Here is a 22,430-nt window from a genome sequence, read left to right as displayed (position 1 = left end):
AAAGAAAGCTGAGCGCTGAAGAATTGATGCTTCTAAACTGTGGTGTTGGAGAAGACTCTTGAGAGTCCCTTGGACTGCAAGGAGATCAAACCAGTCAATCCTAAAGGAAATCAGTCCTGAATATTCATTGGAAGGACTGATGCCGAAGTTGAAGCGTCAGTACTTTGGTCACGTGATGTGAAGAAGTGACTCATTGGAAAAGACCCTGATGCTGGGAAAGATTGAGGGCAGGAGGAGAGGGGGTTGACAGAGGTGAAGATGGTTGGATGGCATCACCTACTCGATGGACTTGAATTTGAGCAAGCTCCGGGAGTTGGTGATGCACCAGGGAGGCCTGGTGTGCTGCAGTCCATGGGGTCGCAAAGAGTCAGACACGACTGAGTGAACTAATGCTGCCTTACTGTGTGACCTTAGACTGTGTATTGACTTCTCCGGGCGGCTTTGGGTGCTGTCTCCATACTTCCGTGAGTTTTTTGTCTTGTAACTAGGAATGCAGAGGCCAGAGAAAGGGTTCGTCTAAGTTAGTGGCAAAGCTCAGACTCCTTAGGTTTTCTAGCTTTCTAGCTCTAAAATGAAAAGAGACCTGACCAGTTCAAAGGTGTACCCTACGATGAATTATCAAATCACTACAAGCATACAGTGATGAAGAAAAGAACCACAAAACCTTTGCTGTGTTGGTTGTAGATTCCATAGAATTGTAGACTGCATTAGAATTTCTCTGATATGTTAGGCCATTGATATGCAGCTGGGCTTGCTTGCTAAGTTTTTCTATATTACGGAAACCAGTGGGTTTGGAAGTGTTATCTATTCTCTGAGAACTACATGAGGATGATGCACTTTGTGATAAAAAGCGATGCTGAAAATTGTAATTGTTTCCAAATTAAGTAGATAAAAGCTGAGTTGACCCTGTGGCATTTTGCAAAGCCTGGACTCTAACATGAAAAGGAGAACCTTCTCATTTCGCCTGGGAGGTTACTTTGTAGGGGAACTGTAGGGTGAGTGTGAAGGGAGGAATTTTGGGAGGAAAAACAAATGCAGTAAAGCAGTTGTGTCGAAGTAGAAGTCAGGAAAATTGCAAACCAACTAAACTTTAAGCCTCCAAATTTGTGTTGCTAGAAAGAAGCTTCCTCACCACTCTGGTTCTGATGCTCCCTTGGGTAGAAAGGGCTGTGCTTATTGGAAAGGGGAGATTAGAAGTAAGTGCAATTGTAAATATAAGGTTTGTGGCATTATTATTTCAATATTGAAGCTAAGTGTAGGAATCGCCTGTTTTTAGGAGAATTGGGAGAATTTTTCACTCTTTAACTGTTGATTTTGTAATTGTAGCTAAGCATAGGAATGCCTTGTTTTAGGAGAATTTGGCTTATAAATCTGATTTTTAGAAGCAGATAATTCAAAGGAAGTAATTGGAGTACAAAAGTATTTTTATTTTACAAAAAGGATTCATAGCAAACCTCTTTTTAATAGTTCCTTTATTGTATTTCAAGTTATTTGAGTAACACAATCATGATGGACGCTTTTGAGAGCCTTGCCTGTTATAGGAAAACCAAGGATTTTTCAAATATAAACTTTTCAAGGAATAGAACTATCATATGACCCAGCAATCCCATTACTGGGCATATACCCTGAGAAAACCATTAATTGAAAGAGATACATGTATCCCAATGTTCATTGTAGCACTTTTTACAATAGCTAGGACACGTCCATCGACAGATGAATGGATACAGAAATTGTGGTACACATTTACAACGAAATATTACTCAGCTATAAAAAACATTTTCAAGTCAGTCCTAATGAGGTACATGAACCTAGAGCCTATTATACAAAGTAAAGTAAATCAGAAAGACAGGTATTGTATATTAGTGCATGCATATGGAATCTAGAAAGATGGTACTGATGAACCCATGTGCAGGGCAGCAGTGGAGATGCAGACATAGAGAACGGACTTGTGGGCACAGTGGGGGAAGAAGAGAATGGGACGAATTGAGAGGATAGCATGGTAACACATCCATTACCATTTGTAACATAGATAGCCAGTGGGAATGTGCTATATAACACAGGGGACTCAGGGCTTCCCTTGTGGCTCAGGTGGTGAAGAAGCCACCTGCAGTGTGGGAGACCTGGGTTCCATCCCTGGGTTGGGAAGACACCCTGGAGGGGGGGCGTGTCATCCCACTCCAGTATTCTTGCCTGGAGAATCCCCGTGTACAGAGGAGCCTGACCGGTGACAGTCCATGGGGTCGCAAAGAGCTGGACATGACTGAGTGTCTAAGCACAGCGCAGGGAGCTCAACTCATTCTGTAACGACCTAGAGGGGTGGAATGGGGGTGGAGATGGGGAGGGGGGCTCCGGGGGAGGGGACCTGAATGTATACCTGTGGCTGATTCGTGTTGATGTGTGGCAGAGGCCAACACAGTATTGTAGAGCAAGTGTCCTCTGATAATTGTATTTTGTTCCCTATTTCTCAGTATTGTATGGGTATAACCTTTGGTGATTATTAGTTAACTCACAAACAAAACAAAACACCTACTTCAGTATTCTAACAAATAACACCAGCTTCTCCTGCCACTGACTGCATATTGTTACTTTGCTTGCCTACGTACTGGGGCCACTTTATCAATGTAACCACCATTCCTCCTGGCAATTTCAGTCATAACTTCATAACTATCCATCTGCATGAGTTCCTCAACCACTCTCATGTTCTATGTCTTAGGACATACTAGGAACAGAAGTGGTTTAAAAAGTAAATTGGGTTAGAGTTTCCATAGGCTTCTGCATTTTCCTAGTTGGAGAGACGTGGAATTAATTTTGTTCCACCGAAGTATACAGTCGAGGCGATATGCATGAGACATTTACAAAAAAAATCGAAATCGTGCTCACTCGCTGGCTGCTTTTTCCCTGCCCTGAAATATCTAGGGCTTTTGGTTTTTATTTTTTTTTCCTTTATCTCTTGTGAAAGTTTCCAAAAAAGAATTGGTTCTAGGAATGAAAGAAAATGGAAGGCACTTAAGGCTCCAGAGGTAATTTTGGGCAACCTGGAGTGGTAGATAATCACAGGCTGGGGTGAGAATGGGATGTGCAGCTTCATCCATACTTTTAGCTTCTTGTGTCACATTATGGGACCACGCTTTGGATGGGCAGCAAATGCAGATGGAGATGGAACCTGGGCTACTGGATGGGGCCTGCTCTTAACAGAGCCCTTTATTTTGACATCCCCAGGCCAGTTGGGAAGAAAGGACTTTCGCTGATCTTTCCAGCTCTATGTGGTAGCATGAGAATTTAGGGGGATTTACAACAGAACTTAGTCATGTGGGGATGCCATTCTTACTCTTTTTTTTTTTTTTAATTTAAATTCAGTAGCGAATCATGGACTCTTCAGTGTTACTCTGTGGTAAGGGACTGCCTTGGTGCGTTAGACACATGTTTGTTATTGAGGTTAACATTTTTGTGGCTAACTGGGAACCATCCCCTCCTGGCTTTTGTTTCCAGAACAGTTGCATAGATCTTTAATCTGCCAACACTATTTGTGTATCAGCCTCCTTGACTGATGCCAGCTCTCCTCCTGGAAGGGAATGGTATTTCGTGGCTGCCTGAGGAGCCAAGACAGGCTGAGTGATTCCCAGGGCGGGGCTTCTCTCGCCTGCAGGCGTGGCGCTGGTCACTTAGTGGGTCTGCAGTGAATAAACAGTTGTGTCCATACAGAGTGATTTGTTGTCTGAGTTGTGCTTCCAGCTTCAGAGCAGAGGTGATGGGGAGAGAGAGCTGAGTGGATACTGGTGGACTCACAGACATGCACTCCTTGAGGTCTCTGTCGAAAGCTGTTATCTTAAAAATGTGAGGGACATTTCAGATCAGCAAAATGAATTTTCTTAGGAGTTCATTGTTGTGGTTCAGACACTGACGACTTTGTAAAAAGGCAGGGGAAATAGGATTCTGGAATGCGGCGTGGGTCTCCTTTCCTCTGAGTTTCTAGGGACTGTGACTTCTCTGGCCTGGGAGGAGTGGACAGGCTCTGATGCTGATTCACACATGCAGGTCAGGTTGCCTTGAAAAGCATCTTAAATATAGCACACCTTCGGACGGATGGTGGATGATGACCTTCCTGTCGATGAATGTGGAGGGACTTAGATGTGGATGCGGCCAGGGCTCCCGCATTTGGAGGGTGAAATGGACCTGAGTGAACAGAGCGGGTACTCAGGTGCTCAGCGTCCAGTAGGAAGGACTTTCTTTACCATCTTGGTATCTTCTCCGCCTTCTCTGTTGGCATAGTTCCTTCCTGCCCAGGCTTGGCAGTACCTTGTAAGTACTCACGGATTCCTTCTCGGTGCACATCTGAGCTGTGATGTTGAGACACCGCCGGGGCTGCAGCTGACCCTTGAACCACTTGACCTTCATTTCCCAGTCCGGAAACTAAGGCTGGGGAGGTCAAGAGAATGGTCCAGAGGGGAGGCAGGAGAGGACCCTGGCTTCCTGACCATTTTATGCAGTCTGAGGCTCTCCCTCTTCATATGCCCTACCTTCTGGGTGTCTGCCCTCTGCCCTTTCCTCCAGCGCATTCAGCTCCAGTCTATTTCTTGTGTGCTGCTTTTGTGCCAGCCGCTCTTCCATTTGTTCATTTTATGTCACTTCATCCTTAACGATGACCCTATGAGGTGAGTGGTCTTACTCTCCCATTTTCCCGTTGTGGAAGCTGAGCTTTGCCCAGATCACACAGTCACAGACCATGGAGCCAGGATCCAACTCACAGCTGTCCCAACTCCTCTGTCTGCTGTCTCCATACTGACCTGGCTTCTAATCAGAATCTCTCCTTCCTACCCACAGGCCCTCTACCCTTTCTGTCTCCTTGAGGTCATCGGTCAGCATCTCCTTAGCTAGTGTTCATTCATCAGCCACCATTCACGAAACTCCTGCTCTGTGAGGTCTCTGTTCGACATTAGGAACATGGAAATGGGCTCACCTGCTTGCATCCTCTAATAGCCTTGTCTTGGTGAGGGCGGTCGATGTGATGAAGGCGTGGATGGAGGGCAGTGGGCATGGGGTCTTGGGTAGCATTTTGCTGGAGGGAGTCAGAGAAGGAGAGAGTTTCTATCTGGGTCTTAGTGACTAGGAGCTGAAAGGACAGAGTGAGAGGGGGCATCACCTAAAACCCCCCAAAATGTGCTTGTCCTCTTCTCCTTGGCATTGTCAATATCTGTCTGCTTTTCTTATTTTCTTCCTTCTGTGTCAGTGCTTTGAAGCACTGAGACTGGCTTACACTCATCCGGCTCCTCTCCTAGCACTTAGGAATCCTTCAAGAAACATTTATTAAATTACATTGAAAGCCTTCTGTCCTTGCCCTCAGGCAACATAGTTGGAGTGATTGGGGAAAAAAACATGTGTGAGAAGTTAACCACAGAAGATGCAAATGAACCGTTCCGAGCAGCAGCAGCGGCAATGTGGCAGTGCAGGGAAACGTGGTGGATTATTGGAGCCGAAAGTTGATGGGAAATCAGAAGTCAGAGTTTACTTTAGCTGTTTCAACTCAACTAAGGTAGGATTTGACTTGGGTCCTTGGACACAGGATAATTAAAATTTGAATGGAAGGATTAAACCGAGGTAGAGGGGCCGGCTTAGGCTGATGAATGCACACATAGACATTCTGGGGTTGTGAAGTAAGTCAGCTTGGGTTTCCATTAGTGAGGAACTGGAGATGAAATTGGCAAGCTAGACTGAGGCTGTGGGCTTTTGGAAGGCTTCTGATTGGGAAGATGGTGTATGTATGCAAAGCTCTGTTTTAGGAAGCTGAACCCTTTGGCAGTATTGCGGCCAGACTGGAGTGGGGAGAGATGGCAGCTGGGAGGTTACCTAGGCTTTTGTACTAGTTCGGATTTGAAGTTCTAAAGGCCACTGGGTTAGAACCAGTCCAGGTGGATGGAAACAGAGGGATGTGTCGGAATTTTCCTCCGGTCCCACTCATTGAAGTCCGAGATGATTTTCATTGCCCACTGGAAAGTAGTCTCCTTGGGATGAAGTCTGTGGCAGTAGCAGCAGTTCTTAGTGGTACTTTCTCCCTTGTCTGGGCTGGGCGTGAGGATGGGTTTGGGGTAAAAATGAACTCTTGGACCCTGTCTTATTGGGGGCTTGTTCAAATGAGCCCTTGATGATAGAATAACCTTTTTCCTGGTCTTGGATGACTCCCGACGAGAGGGGGAGTGTAGAAAAATTTTCTTTTCCTTGTGAGTGGTTCCTAAAGCAACTCTGGAGGGATGAGTGTGAAACAATTGGAACTCTGACATCTGGGCTCCGGGTCCAGCTTGAAAGTGAAGCTGGGTCGTGCTCTGTGTGCCTGGTGGTGTGTCTCTGCCGAGGAGGACCCCGCTGTGAGAGATCACACACTTTTCAGAATTGTGCAATTAGCCATGATGGGTAACAGAATTTTTCAAATAGGATAGTCCAGTGCCTTACAGAGAGTCTTTATTTTGAATCTTTAAAAAGAATGAGGGCTTTTCTAGAATGTTCTATGTATTTATCCTCACTGACTCACTCTCAGCCACTGGAAAACATCCAGCTTTCTTATCAGGACGCACAAAGCTTGTTGTGAACTGGCCCCTGCCTTTCTCTGCAGTCTCATCTCCCCCTGCTACCACCGCCCCAGTCCCTAGCTTATTATTTTTCTTTCTTACTGTTTGGTGTGTGTGTGTGTTAAGTCACTTCAGTCGTGTCCGACTCTTTGTGACCCTATGGGCTGTAGCCCGCCAGGCTCCTCTGTCCATGGGATTCTCCAGGCATGACTACTAGAGTGGCTTGGCATCCCCTACTCCAGGGGATCTTCCCGACTTAGGGATCAAACCCGTGTCTCTTTATGTCTCCTGCATTGGCAGACAGGTTCTTGACCCCTAGTGCCACCTGGGAAGCCCTCACTGTCTACTTGCCCTCAAACCTACCAAACTGGGCATCTCCCTCTCCTTCTGCCTGATGAGCTCTTTCCCCTCTTTATCTGCTTGGGATACTTCTATTTTTCCTTCAAAACCCAGGTCAGGCAGTCTTTCCTTCAAGCGTCTCTTGACGCTGGGCGCTGAATTGCATCTGTCTTTGCACTGGCTTCTCCTGCTGTGCGTTCTGTGCCATGGTCCCGGTGCCTCCAGCTGGCTGGCCCGCCCGAGTGTGGGAGTGCTTCAGTACAGACAGCTTCTCACAGCTCTGGTTGGACCGTGTGCCAGGACCATGTTTTCTACCCAGTGAGTGGTGGATGGTGGTGGTGGTGATTTTGGATTTCATTGAATTTGCTGTCTAGGCATAATGGAACACTTTCTAGCTGAACCTTGACTATTCTCCTGTCCTGTAAGGGGATTCTCAAATCTAAAGAAGGTATACTCCTTTGCCAGTGACCACTTGCTGGTGGGTCATCCCTGGGGTCCCTTGATGCCTTCAAGGAATGTGGTGGAGGTGGAGGAAGAGATGGGGGTGAAGGAGGTGGAGGTGGAAGGGGGGTGTGCCTTACCATTTCTCCAGGTTAGACGTGTCTTCACACCAGCCTTTACACCAGTAACAAGGGGGCGGGAGGGCTGGAAGGCCCTTGGTCTATGTAATCTCCACGACTGTTGCCGCCACTCTCATCCCCATCCCTCTTCTACTTACTGCTTTTCCTGCTGTTTCCCTGCTACATTTTTCTGCTTTTTCCATTTTCTCAGATCTTCAGCCTCCTCATTCCTCTCCTCTTAGGCTTTTTAAGCCCTGATGGAGTCATCGTCAGGCAATCCAAAACACACCTTTTCTTCAAGTGTTTGATTGAAGGCCTTACCCTCAAGTGTTTCCTTTTTTCTGGCCACGGTGTCAGTCCCTCGATGCTCACAGAGGCTTGGATCGCGTTTTCCGTTTACTAGGCTTAATACCATTTCACATGCCTAGAGAACCAGTTGCAGAATTGCGATTGTAATTGATTGAGAAATTATCAGACAGTGAAGGGGAGTGGCTGGGGAGGGTTGGCTGAATTTGTGCAGAAGCCCAGCGCCTAAAGACTCTTCACTGGATAAGCACCCGTTTATGTTGGAATATTTATTATTGCCTCTAGTATTTGTGAGGTCCATTTGGGTTTTTATTGCACTGCCCTTGTCAGCCAGGCATTGGTTCTGCCTGCATAGGTTTGCTCAGCAAATTACGGAGGAGTGATAGACGAACCCTGGGCTTATCAGACGGGCCGTGTGATCCAGGCACCACATTTTATGAACCTGCATGTGGCGTGGGCTCTGGTTACATGGTTTGGGAAGTCCTGCTGCTTTTCCAGCGGTGATCTGACCTCATGCACACCTGGGGATGCTTTCTCTCTCTCGTTCTTTGTGCCAATTTCCTTTTCCTTCTGCTCGGGTTTATCCATGACTCCTGTTGAAATGGCATTTTTGAGCTCATTAAATCTGTTAATGCGTGTGTAATGCTCAGGACAGCAACTGGTACACAGAAAGCACTCTATACACATTAGCTGTTGTAATTGTTGTTTTTATTTAGAGTCTCTCCGTTGTGTCTCCCCCACCTCTCCCCCTTCTGGTGGTTGTACTTGGTGAAATGGGAGAAGAAACAGTTCCTAGGGATGAGGAGAGGGCTACTGACTTTCTCTGTTCAGCCTGTCCAGAGGTCTCAGAAAATCTGCCGATGTCCAAAGGTGAAGGCAAACACTTGCCCAGTAGTCACTCGAGGCCATTTTTTCAGGAGCTTTTGGTCCATCTTGCTACTGACTGTCACTGGGGGTTTGGGCTCCAACAGGTAAAGTGGATGAGAGCCAATAAAGCGTATAGGAAGGCACTCTTAAGGAAGTTGTCTTGAGCGGTATTTAAAATAACAGTAACATGATAACAGGCGATCACCATGACAGCTCCCATTTATCAGATGGTTCTTATTCAGTTCTGAGATGTGCTTGACATGCATGGGACCTTGAGACCTTATAACCCTCCGAGCCATACAGGTTCGTGTTACAGATGAGGAAACTGAGGTGCCCAGAGGTTATTTGTCCGTGTGATAAAGCCGGAGATGGGAACTCAGTTCTGGCTCTAGAACAGTTCCCTTGTAATCACTGGTCCATGACCCACTAGCCCAGGTATCTTGACACTGAATTATACAGACCCCTGGGGATACATGAAGCCTTTCATGGAGTATGACAGGTGTGGGTAGTTTTAAGGGGAGTCAGTATCCAGAATTTTGACCTCATGTGGACGCTTTCTTGAAATTGATTGGACTGACACCACCATTTCCACCTCGCCTTTCATAGTCCTTTGTCTCCATTTTATAAAGCCACATCTCTTGTCCAGCACTAATCTTACTGACGTACATTGCTCTGAGTACAAAGTCCTTAAGGGGCACTGAACAAAGGAACTGTTTGAAATTGGTGTATGGGAACCTTCTAAATAAGCAAGGCACTTCTGCAAGGCTGCCTCTTCCTCCTTTTTTTACCTGTTTAAACTTGGTGCTAAAAACAAGGCATTTGGGTCCCTTTCTTATACTAAGGAATGCTACAAAATTTTCAGATCTTAAAAAATAACTTGCTTTTAAATCTTTAAAAATGATAGGTATCAGATTTAGATTCCATTTAAAAATATGATGTGAAAGTTTTATTTTAAAATGTTTGTGTTTACCATATGCTCAAAATTCTGTTCTTAGAAGGTACTCAGTTTATAATGAAAACATTAGACAGTAGCCTAAAAATAGGCAAGGTTTTCAAATCTCAGAATTCAAAAAAAGCTTGAAGATCACTGTACTATACTTCTTCCTAAGATACTGCAGTTCATAGGGGACAGTTCTAAAGTTGTTTTCTGCCACAGATCCTTAAACACTAGTGTGTTTTTTTGTTTTTTTTCCCTCATAGAATTTTAGCAACATCAATGTCTTCACAGGTAGCTCAGCTGGTAAAGAATTTGCTTGGAATGCAGGAGATCCTGGGGTTCGATTCCTGGGTCGGGAAGATCCCCTGGAGAAGGGATAGGCTACCCACTCCAGTATTCTTGGGCTTCCCTGGTGGCTTAGATGGTAAAGAATCTGCCTGCAATGCGAGAGACCTGAGTTCGATCCCTGGATTAGAAAGATTCCCTGGGGGAGGGCATGGCAACCCACTCTAGTATTCTTACCTGGAGAATCCGCATGGACAGAGGAGCCTGGCGGGCTGCAGTCCGTGAGGTTGCAAAGAGTCAGACAAGACTGAGTGACTGAGCACCGTGCTCCTTCACTTTACTCCTGATTATGTTGTTGTTTCAGTCATGTCTGACTCTTTGCGACCCCACGGACTGCAGCAGTCCAGACTCCCCTGTCCTTTACTGTCTCCTGAAGTTTGCTCAGATTTATGCCCTTTAGGTCAGTGGTGCTAACCATCTCATCCTGATTAAGCACCCTTCAAATTATACAGAATTTCAGTAAAATGTAATCATACTTTGAATTTTGATGAAACTTTTAAGTATGTAACTAGACGTGTGATCTTGTATACCAGAGTGGTTAGTGACGCAGCCAGGACTGTTTCAGACATCAGTGATAGAAACCCTATTCACACTGATGTTAAAGAAAGAGAAATGGACTTTGTCTGCTTCAGTAACTAGATTCTAAAAGGCACCTTCAGGTAGTGCTGGATCCAGGTCCTCAAACGTCATCGTCAGGTCCTTGCTCTGTCTCTTGACTCTGCTCTCTTCTTTGCTGGCATCATTCCCAGGCAGAATGTCCCCATGGGATGGCAGGGATGGTCCTCAGGAACCCCAGGCTTATATCCTATCCATCTCAGCATCACAGAAGAGAGCATCTTTTCCCAACAGATGTGATGGAAGTCTTCACTGTGAGCTGATTGGAAGGGCCAAGATCACATCCTTGAACCTGATTGGGAGAGATGGGATCCTTCCTATTTGAATTGCTTGGAGAGAGGAGACAAGGTGGTTCTGAAGGAGAAGCTGAGCAAACAGAAAACCCCAACATGTTCGTAGGAATATTAACCCAAAGACCTTGAAGATCAAGTGAACTACAGGTGTCTTCTCTAAAACCCTTTCACTCTCCTGGGCATGCATCTTCCCTTCCACGCGTTACCAGCCAACACTTGTACTGTTGTGACACCCATCTGCCCATCGACAAAATGACATTAGTGATACCGTCTGTTCCCTGCATTGGTAATCTCAAGACTTTTAAGGCAGTGCCAAAAATCCTTGACTTAATGTATTTTGTGATTTTTTTTTTTTAAGCCATTAGTTATGCAATTAAAAAAAAAATTAAAAATCATGGAACTCCATCTGTGTTAGTTTGCTAGGCGCCATAGCAAAGTACCAGGGACTGGGTGGCCTAAACAAAAGAATTTTGCTTTCTCACAGCTCAAGAGGCTAGAAGTCCCCAGATCAAGTTGTCGGCCACATTGTTTGTCCCGAGGCCCCTCTCCTCGGTTACGAGACAGCCACCTTCTCCCTGTGTCTTCACATGGTGTTCCCTATGTGTATATCTAACAGATAGTCTTACTGGGCTAGGGCCCATGACCTCATTTAACCATAATCCTCTCTTTAAAGACCTTTTCTCAAAATGCAGTCACATTCTGAGGTCCTGGGTGTTAAGGTTTCAGCATGTGAATTTGTGGGGGATTCCATTCAGTCCACAACATACCTGTTATTTTAACTCTGTGCGTGGCTTATATTTTGAAAAATGAATGCACACACCTTTTAAAAAATCCAAATTAGTGACAGGTTCACCTGTGCAAATGCAAGCTAACAATTTTAAATCTGACACAGTTTGCTATTTGAGTATAGTTTCCTTTGAATAGGATCAGAGAGAAGACAGAGTAGAGATGACAACTGGTTGTGAGTTTGTCGAAGTTGCTTGGGGTCAGAGAGTGAGAATCTGGACCTTTCTCATCCTTAAGCTCAGGGCTGCCACTGTTATTGTCGTCACAACTTCCCTGATCTGGCGGGGAGCTCTCCTTGTGCCAGAGCTGGTGTGTGTTAGAGAGAATCCTGTCATCCTGCTTTTTATGTCTTAGGGAGCAAAGTTTGTACACAAGGGGTTTAATGAGTCACTTTGACCCAAGTCCCCGAAGGACCGTTATTGCATCAGAAATCGCTTTCCATTCACACTCAGGGCTCAGCCTCTTTAAATGCCGCAGATGACAAACCGGTCCGTTATTCTCTTCTGCTAAGCAGTTGTCACTGTTCTCTTCCTGGCATTAATTATTGTTTTAATATGGCTTGTGTGTTCATTGTCTGGTCTGTCGATGTTTGTCATGGAACATCACAGGCAAAAGGATGTGGAGAGTAGGTAGCAGCTTGTCAAAATGGTAATCTTTTCATGTCAGAAACCAAAAAATCCCCCACCTGAATTTAGCTTGCCTACAATCCAGAAATTCCAAAGCTTCAATGCTTTGCAAAGCAGTTTGCTACAAGATGTGTTTGAAGTGCGCATGTGTTACCCGGGAGGAGGATGAAGTTTTGAAAAACCCATCCACATAGCATCACCCCTTCATATGCCGGTGTGGATGGTGGTGACTGATTTGGAGATTGACTCATTGAGAGTAAATCCCAGTCTTGGAGGGAACAGGACCCCGGAGCAAGAAGTTTTGACTGAACACAGTGTTATTCGATGGCTCATCTTGGATGAGGCACTTTCCTACGTTGTATGGATTATGTATGACTGCTGTAACAAAGTACCACAAACTCAGGGGCTTAGGATAACACAAGTGTAAGGTTTCACAGTTCTGAAGGCTAGAATCCAAAATCAAGCTGTCCCCAGGTGTCAGCAGGCCCACCGTCTCTGTGTTGGCTTGGGGGGATAATCCTTTCTTGCCTCTTCTAACTTCTGGTGTTTGCTGACAGTCCTTGGCAATCCTGGGCTTTGAGATGCATCACTCAGGTCACATGACAATGTTCTCACGGTGTGTTTCCACATCGTTTTCCCTGTGTGTGAGTCCCCGTGTTCAGATCTCCCCCTTTAAAAGGACGCTGATTATACTTGGTGGCTTCGTAGTAAAGAATCTGCCTGCAAAGCAGGAGACACAGGAGATGCAGGTTCTATCCCTGGATCCGCAAGATCCCCTGGAGGAAGAAATGGCCACCTACTCTAGTATTCTTACCTGGAAAAATCCCATGGACAGAGGAGCCTGGCGGGCTATAGTCCATGGGGTTGCAAGGACTCAGACATGACTGAGCGACTGAGCACCCATGCAATCATTCTGGATTAGGGCTCAGCTCAGTGACTTCATTTTAACTTCAATCCTCTGTAAAGACCTTCTTTCCAAATACAGTCACTCTCAGAGGCCCTGGTGGTATCTTTCTTGGGGAAACACAGTTTGACTCATAACTCCGTTCAACTCATAACTCCGCAAGCTTTATTTTTCCTCCTCTAGGAGACGAGGTACACCTTCAGCCTAAGGTTCAAGCGCAGTCACAAGAGAAAGCACCCTAGGAAATGCAACCCCTGGGTGATGGCAGAACGCCCCATGGGACGCCTGATGGCTCTTGTTACTGCTGTGTGGTATCTAGTGAGTGTTCGGATCTGATGCTCATGACTTCCATTCTGTGCAGTTTTTCTGTGGTAAGTCCTTCAGGGGTGCTGTGAATGTTTGACCCGGGCTGTGTGCTCAGTGGAAACTTGGAGCAACTTGCAAACTGGCAAGACTGGCAGGGGACGTGCCATCCCGAGGGTCGGACTGTGGCCCCGTATAGACTTTCTGACAGTTGCGTTGGCTGCTTCGTCCTTACTTGTCATCCACTCACTGCTGCCTCGCAGGACTGTTTGTCTGTAAACCCCGAGATATCTGTCCCAACTCCTGAATCTTTCATGCAGAGCATGGGAATGTGTAGTAGTTTTATTGGTTTCTTTTCAAGAGTTGTGTTTTGGTATTCATAAGAGGTTCACTGGGGCAGAGGCTAAGCATGTTTTCAGAATACGTTTCTCTTTTGCCTGCTGCTGGTAACTTGCAGTGATAAGGAAAAAGCGACCCAACAAACAGGCCAAAAGCAACCCTTAAAGCCCTCACACTGACATTTAAAGGATTTGGTGTGTCTAATTGCCTTTTACATAAGGCACAGGCATGTATTGCTGTCTGAATATCTGTACATATAGGTGTTTTCTTTGAAATGCTCAAAGCTCTGCAGAAATCTCACTTTATTGGTTAGTTTTAGCTCTCTTCCCATTAGCTGGATCCCGGTGTTTTTTTCGAAGGGGCTACAGGTCCTGGGGGCCACTTGGCTCCATTTCGTTTCTTCACTCACTCATTCAGTGAACACACTGTCTTCGGTTATCTGTACGTGTCAGGCACTGAGCTGGGCTCTGCAGTGGGGAGGAGAGCAAGGGCCATGGCTGCGTGGAGCGCTCACCCTGGTGGCCTGGTTCCTTGTGACCAGGTGTGTTTATCTCCCAGATTTCCATCCTCTTTGCAGGCAAACCTACCTCCTCTGTCCCCTGCCCCCTGCATTCTCAGCTAAAAGCTACCATATATCTAACTCCACTTGGTATTTATTGGGTTGTTACACCAAATTCTGCAAAGCCAGAGGCATCACCTGGTTAGAAGGAATCCTCTTTATTCTGCTCCCCAGAGGCCACTCAGTGGGCTTTGATGATCCGTAAAACCCAGCTCCAAATCTAACATGGGAGCTTGTAACTTATTTTTTGCCTTTGAGCTCTTTATAGAGTATTTTGAGAGTTGGGCACCATCAGGCGGGTTTTATGTTGCTGCCTCTCGGATGGGTGATGAAGTTCTGGGATCAATTTTGTTATACGACAGCCTCCCACAGCAAGGCGCTTGGAAGCATGACAACATGAGAAGTGGTCTTTTCATGGCATGATTTCCACGTGGTAATGGACATGGGGCTTCCCTGGTAGCTCAGAGGGTGAAGAATCCAGCTGCAGTGCAGGAGACCCAGGTTTGATCCCTGGCTGGGGAATGTCTCCTGGAGAAGGGAATGACAACCCAGTCCAGTATTCTTGCCTGGAGAATCCCATGGACAGAGGAGCCTGGCAGGCTACGGTCCATGGAGTCGCAAAGAGTCGGACACGACTGAGCGACTAAACAGAATTGAGACAGAAATGCCAGAAAGGGCTCTTAGTGTCTCTCTGCCGCACACAGGTGTCCACAGCCATCCTCCAGAAGACCCTAAGGGATTTGCTGTCCTGCTTGCTTCTGATGGGGAAGAGTGCATGCTGGTCTCCCTCTTTGGGCATCTGGCTCAGCACATTCTGTCCTTGGGTATCCAGCCTTCCATCCACTTCCTGATGGATAACTCTGCGAGAGGACTTGTTTACAGTATTTAGGTTGTGCTATCTTGAAAGGCAACTCAAGGGGTGAGGGAACAGGAGGGAAGAAGGTTTCTACATGGGGGAGGATGTCTCAGACAGTTGGATATGTGTTGGTTTTATCTTAAGATGAATCTTGTAATGATCTTATTGAGAGAAAGGCGGAAATAGAAGCTACTATTATCTGGCTTAAAGCTCTTTGCACTCTCTGCGTCTTAGAGAAATGCAGAAACCTTCCAGCTCCCAAGAGGCTGTGGACAAACTGTATTGTTTGGGCAGATGGAACACTTCCACCCAGGAGGCCTAAGGACTTGCCCAAGGTCACACCAACTTAATGGTAAAACCCAGGCCCCCTGGGTTCCAACCTCTTACAGTCTCCTTCCAGCGCAGGCTGCCTGCCGCATGATTTGGTGGCTCTTTAAACATGACTCGGGCTGTTTTGGGGGCAGGTGGGTCCCCACAGAAACAACACAGCCCTCCTGGAAATAGTTGGGTATCTTTGGAGTTGCCACAGCCATGGCCATATTGATGGCTGAAGGAATGCCAGGGCTGGGTCTTGTTTTTTTTTTTTTCTTTTTTAAAGCAGGGGTCTCATTGCTACAATTATCGAATGTATCTTTTAAAGATGAATATAAAACAGCTACTCTCCCAAGCAAATCATAAAACAAATTATGCCCTTGCCACCCAGAACTACAGAGAAACAGCAGGCTCTTCGTGGCATGGAGAGTAATGGCTGCAATATTAAAACAATGATGGGGAAACCGGGATCCAAGAGCCGAAAGGAGGGGAGGGAAGCAGTCCCGTAATCCCCCAGGGATAATGGTTCTCAGTGACAGGTCCCTGTGATTTAGTGTGCTTAATGTACTTATTTTTATTTGTCCCCTTCAACACAGAGCTTTGTCACTGAAGAGATTTGATAATGGCCTGTTTGTAGTCACTTAGACTCCGTAATAAAGCGCCACATTTTGGCTGTCTGGGGATCCGGCGGCCTCATTGGCATTCCCTCTCCGATTTCACCTTCACTGGCTGAGATGGGATAGAGGGAGATGAGGGCTTCTCTGCTGCCCTTGGCGTTGTCCCGTCAGGCCACCCATCCCAACTCCTGCCCCAGAGCCAGACTGGCTCGGCAGCTGTCCAGGCCCCCTGCCTCCCTCTCTCATCTGGTGCTACTTGGGGACAGCAGGAAGGAACCCCTTATTCTGCTGTGATCGTAGATCTCCGGGACTTTGTTTTCCTGAACCACCAGTGAGAGTGTACCGCTTACAGCTTTGGGGCTAAGCGAAAATAAGAATGGAGGAGTAGACGTGGGAGGCTTTTCAAAAGAATGGGCTTGATCTGAAGGCTGTGCTAGTCGGGTCACAGTGGCCAGCTGTTTTGCAGAAATGGGGGTGTCCCCTTCAGCAGCGGTGACTGAGTCAGCCTGAGGTTTCATTTCAGCTTCTTCCCAGGTTTTGGGGGACAGGAGCTGGAAGACTCCAGGAAGCATGTAAGAGGACTGGAGAACTGCCTACAACCTGCGAAGGTGTGGGCAGAGAACTCCACGATGCAGCAGTCTAGGGAGATGGCAGGAAAAGAAGCTCCAAGTCTTTTCTGATCCCTGTTTGCTCCCTTGAGAACCTCTGCTGGAATTCAGCTGTCAGGTCTGCTGGGCAGGGAGGGGGCTCTGATGTGGTGTATCCACACTCGGGCCCTAGAGTGCTGCTATTGCTAAGACTACTGCTTTCGCTGCGGCTTGTCTGAGTACCAGGAGAGAGCAAGTAAGAAAACTCAGACAGCGGAACCCAAAAAGACTCCTTTCAAGTGCAGAATAATAGCAAAAGTCAGGAGCAAGGGTGGGTACTGGGGGTGGGCAGTGTCCCTGGGCCTCTGTAGGTGGGTCCCTGCAAACACGGTTATATTTGTACAACATCACAAGGCACCATTGAGGGACAGGTGGTGTGGCTGTGTTACACTGCTCTTGGCTACTTGGGCACTTTTTTTTAACTTACTCTTTGCTCCTATAAATCTTAACAGGTTCCCAAGCCACTCTGTTCCAATAGAGGTAGGTGGAGCCTCAACAGTGTTCATAGTACCATGTGATCCAGCAATTCTAATTCTGGATATATATCCCTGAGAATCAAAAGTAGAGACTTGAATGAATATCTGAACACCCAGGCTTACACTAGTGTTTCTCACAATAGCCAAAAGCAACCCAGATGTCCATTGACAGATGAATGGAAAAACACAGTACAGTTATAGCCATACAATGAATGTTGGTGATTGTGGTTCATGGTTAAGTGCCTAAGTCATGCCTGACTCTCTTGTGACCCTGTGGACTGTAGCCCACCAGGCTTCTCTGTCCATGGGATTTCCCAGGCAAGAAAACTGAAGTGGGATGCTGTGCCCTCCTCCAGAGGATCTTCCCAACCCAGGGTGGAACCTGGTCTCCTGCGCTGCAGGCAGATTCTTTGCCGACTGAGCCACCAATTACTCGGCCTTAAAAAGAAGGATTTTCTGACACATGAACCATCCTGGATGAACCTTGAAGGTATCATGCTATGTGAAATAAGCCAGTCACAAAGCACAGATAATATGATTCCACTTAGATACCTCAAGTAGTCAGATTCGTGGAGACAGGAAAGTAGAGCGGAGGTTTCCAGGGCCGTTAGTGCGTCTGGGTGCAGAGGTTCCCTTCGAGAAGATGAAAACTCTGGAGATGGATGGTGGTGATGGTTACACAACAGTGTGAATGGACTTAATGCCACTGAACTATGCACTTAAAAATGGTGAATATGGCTATATATTTAAAAAGAGGCCGATTCCCTGTATCCCCATGTCCTGATGTTCATGCCTTTGTGTGATCACTGTATCCCCACGTCTTGATGTTCATGTCTTTCTGTGATCACCGTGTCCCCACATCTTGATGTTCATGCCTTTGTGTGATCACTGTATCCCCATGTCCTGACGTTCATGCCCTTGGGTAATCACATCCACTTGGGTGTGAGTGATCAGGACTCGCCTCACCAACGGGATACAGCAAAGGTGATGGGATGTGACTCCTATGACTGCATTTACTGACTGACTTTGCTGTAGCGGCTCTCCTTGCTGGCTCAGTGCTATTGGAGAAACCCACATGGCAAGGAACTGTAGGTGGCTTCTAGGAGCTGAGGGTGACATCCAGTCGGCTGCCAGCAAGAATGTAAGACCTCCTCGGTCCTATGGATACACGGAAGTGAATTCCGCCAACACCCGAGCTTACAGGTGGATTCTCCCCATCCACCCAGAGCCTCCACCTGGGGACCCCTTGATTATAGCCTTGTGAGTCTCTCTCCTGCTGAAGACCCAGCTAAGCCATGGCCAGACTGGTCAGTCACAAAAACTGTGAGATAAAGTGCTATTTCAAGCCACCAACTTTGTGGTAATTTGTTACACACCAATAGCTAACACAGAGCCTCATTGGAGGCTTCTCTGAATCTCTTCCATCCTCACTTTCTGCCCCAGACAGCCTTAGACCTCTCTCATCCCTTATTGTGCACTGGAAGTCTGTGGATAGCCTGTTTTTCTCTTTTCTGCATATGTTCAAATACATTCATTGTTAGGGCCACTTCATCCTTCCGGTTCCTTCCTCCTCCCTTATGGTTTCTGCCTTAAGGGGTGTGTCCCATCCCTTAAGGAAGAACAGTAGGTTTTGTTGTCTGTTGTTTTTATTAAAGTATAGTTGATTTACAGTGTTGTGTTATTTCAGGTTTGTAGCACAATTTCAGGTTTAGATCACTGTGCTATAAACAGTTTATCTATGTCTCTATATGTATTTTTTTTCAGATTCTTTTTCCAATATTACAAGATTTTGAGAACAGTGGGTTTTAATGCAATGACTGAGTTCTGAGACCCAGGATACCACCTCCACCCACTTCTGTGCAAGTGAGCTGTTCTCTCCATCCACTCAGGCATAAACCCATATCTTACCTCTCGGTCACAATGCTCATTACAGAAAATCAGGTAATCAGATTTTTCTAAGGTGGCTCTAATTTCAGATATTCTGCCTCATTCATTGTCCCCATAAACTTTGCAGCTGTCCCAGATATTCTGTGTTGGTATATCATGCTTATTAGACTGGTTCTCTTAAAATAAATTAGTAAAAGCCCCTGCCATTTGAGGGAGGGAGGCACCTGCTATATGTCAGACACTTGATTAATGATTCTCATTGTGTCTTCCTATCAGCCCCAGTGAGGTTGGTATCACAGTGCCTGATTTACAGAGGAACACACTGATACGCTGTGGGCTTCATTTTCTTGGCCAAGGTCACATGGAGCTTGTGTGTGTCCAGACCAGGATTAGAACGCCAAACTGTGCTCTAATTTACTTGCCTTGCAAAAAGAGTACAGGGGTATTTTTGCCAGATCGTGTGTCCCAGCTTTGCTTGGATAATAGAGTTGCTACACACAGGCCACCTGGAAGGTTCTGATGAATCCTTCCTACTGGACCACAGTGGGATAATGTGGAGCTGAGGGGCGTAGCTGAAACCTTAAGTTGAAATGGTGGAGGAGCCCAGATGGTCAGGGATGGATGCCAGCCTGGTGAGGGGGAGAGAGTGTTCTAGGTTTCCCCTGTGTATTAGGGTCATCTGGGAAGCTTTAATGGTTACAGATGCCTAGGCTCATCCCTGGAAATATTGATTCAGCTGGTTTAGGGTGCAGCTTGAGTGCTGGGATCCAAGACTCCCCAGGAGATTAGCATAATGCCCCGATTCAGAGCTGTGGAAGGAGGGCCTTTGTATGATGGGCGGTTGGGCAGGAGAAAGAGAAGACAGAGGCTAAGGATGGGGCGTGGTCCCAACACTGCCACAGTTCCCCACCCCATTGAGAGGCAGACCCTGTGTGCTTCTAGCCTTGGACTTGTAGAGTCAAGTCTCACAAGACTGGCCACAGGGACCCAGTTTGGGGACCCAGGGAGGCAGGCTTGTGGTTTCCTCTGGATTTGATGGATCCCTCCACTGTTAGTGCCGTGAACTCACTCCTTACTCAATACACAGTGAAAGGGACTGAGGGCTTGGGGCACACACCTGCTGCTGCTAAGTCGCTTCAGTCGTGTCCGACTCTGTGCGACCCCATAGACGGCAGCCCACCAGGCTCCCCCGTCCCTGGGATTCTCCAGGCAAGAACACTGGAGTGGGTTGCCATTTCCTTCTCCAATGCAGGAAAGTGAAAAGTGAAAGTGAAGCTGCTCAGTCGTGTCCAACTCTTAGTGACCCCATGGACTGCAGCCCACCAGGCTCCTCCGTCCATGGGATTTTCCAGGCAAGAGTACCGGAGTGGGTTGCCATTGCCTTCTCTGGGCACACGCCTAAAAGGCCGTAATAAGTCAGCTGTTGGTATCTGCATGGGCTGCCTTTTGCCATTGCTCAGAGTGAGTGGTTAAATCTGGGCCTTGTGGTTCTTCTGTGTTACTTGAGTACCTCTTGACTGCAAACACCTTGTGGCTAGGTTACCCCCCCCCCCCCCTTTGTGTCTGCCAGAGCAAATGACACAATAATTTACCTGTCCTGGGTGTTTTCTGCAGTTTCATTTGGTGGTTGATTTTACAAGCTTTTCAAAGTTAAAGCATGAAGAACCTAAGGTTATTGAGGGAAATGAAACACCTGATGGTTTTGCTTCTCTTTAAATGTGCAGCTTTCTGTTAAGTCTACCCACTGGTTTCCTCCGTCTGCTCCGTTTTCCCGATAGCATCACTGTTAATACGATGTGCAGTTTTCTTGAGTATACGCTGAAGACTGCAGAAATTTCTGCCCTGTTTTGTCTTGCACAGAAGCCTTTCAATAAATATTTGTGGAGTGAATGAGCAAATGGTGGCTTGTAGCTGGTGTCAATGGGATCCAGAGGGAGAAATAGACTCACCTAAGACTCATTCCTTGTCTTGAGCTCCAGGAGGGAGCTGTGGGCATTTCTGGGGCAGGGGGACTGGGGAGTTGTTGAAGGTTAATTTTATTTTGCCTCTCCTTTTGGAACAGGTGTCTCCTTTCTCAATTAAAATGTATTTTTTTTTTTTTTTTTTTAGCAATTACCTTGTAACGAAAAACGACACTTCTGCAGGCTTTGAATCTTTAATGTCTTCTAAACGGTGCCTCTTCCCCTGCTGTGGCTTCAATGATGCATCATTTCATAAGTTCACGGACTTTAATGTGTTTCTGTGGAACCTCTAGTCTCAGCTAGGTAGTTAAATGGAAATTAACCACCATGGGTTTGATTCAAAGTCAACTTTTCACCTTCTCTCTCTTCATCCCCCTCCACCCAGCTCATGTAGGCAAAAAAAAAAAAAAGGTGTCACGTTTTCCTTCTTTTACTGAACAGGTTGATATGTGTGTTCTCACCGACTCCCAAGTGTGAATGGATATATTGATTCATTTTATAATCAGAGAGCCATGAAAGAATAATCATGTGTACATACAAGTTTTTGAAATTCCACCTCTCCAGCTAAAGTACAGTGGTGTCTAGGGACCCATCATAAACTAATATTAATGAAAGTGGTACTGATGAACCAGATTTAGGATTCATAATGACTGCTGGTAAATTGTCATGTGTCTTGAAGACGCTGAAATTTACTCAGTATTCATTCATTCATTCAGTGTCTGAAGATTATTTTATATGTGTGAGGCACCTGGGTGGTGGATGTGGTTTGCTGTTTGTATGAATGACCCAATTCTTTTACACCTTTCTGAATTCCTACCCAAAGATCTTATTGTTTTCTGCAACTTTTGACTTTGGGCTTAACCCTGTGGCTTATTTTGAAGGACAAAGCAGAGGTGATGGGGTGTGCTGGATCTGAGCCTAGTCCTTAGAAGACCTTGAGGGTTTCTCCTTTCTCCACACCCCTCCCCCCACCCCGGCTTCTCTACCTTTGCTTCGAGAACAGCATGCTCTAGTAGCCTGGTTGGTCCAGGGAGCAGCAGAATGAGCGACACTTGGGATGGAGCTGTCCAGCCAAGCCGAGAGTCTTTAGTAAGAACCGAAGCCCATCTGAGGTCACCGGAGTTCCAGTCGACCTGCAAATGCATGAGTGAAGATGAATGCTTGTGGCCTCAAGACTCTGCTTCCTGGGGTGGCATGTTAGGCGGTGTGATTATACAGCAGATGACCGATACAGTGGGATATGATATGACCCCTGTGTGATGTGGATCCCGTTTGCAGGAAGACTTAGAGTTTAGTGACGGTGCTGGGAAGGCCAGGACAAGATCAGTAACTCTT

General features: G+C 46.5%; 1 protein-coding gene and 1 long non-coding RNA gene across 2 annotated transcripts in view; one reads left to right on the top strand and one right to left on the bottom strand.

The window, feature by feature from the left end:
* Positions 1-22,430, top strand: part of LARGE1 (LARGE xylosyl- and glucuronyltransferase 1) — a 605,065-nt gene that overhangs the window by 5,287 nt on the left and 577,348 nt on the right. The window lies entirely within an intron of this gene.
* Positions 8,865-20,764, bottom strand: LOC122423098. Its single transcript, XR_006264089.1, has 3 exons — positions 20,637-20,764; positions 15,849-15,853; positions 8,865-8,876 (listed from the first exon to the last, which is right to left on the bottom strand). It is a non-coding gene; the product is annotated as an uncharacterized LOC122423098 (long non-coding RNA).

The sequence above is a fragment of the Cervus canadensis genome, chromosome 21, assembly GCF_019320065.1.
Source record: "Cervus canadensis isolate Bull #8, Minnesota chromosome 21, ASM1932006v1, whole genome shotgun sequence".
Lineage (NCBI taxonomy): Eukaryota > Metazoa > Chordata > Mammalia > Artiodactyla > Cervidae > Cervus > Cervus canadensis.
The sequence above is the reverse complement of the archived record's forward strand: the minus strand, read 5'-3'. Positions and strand labels throughout refer to the sequence as shown.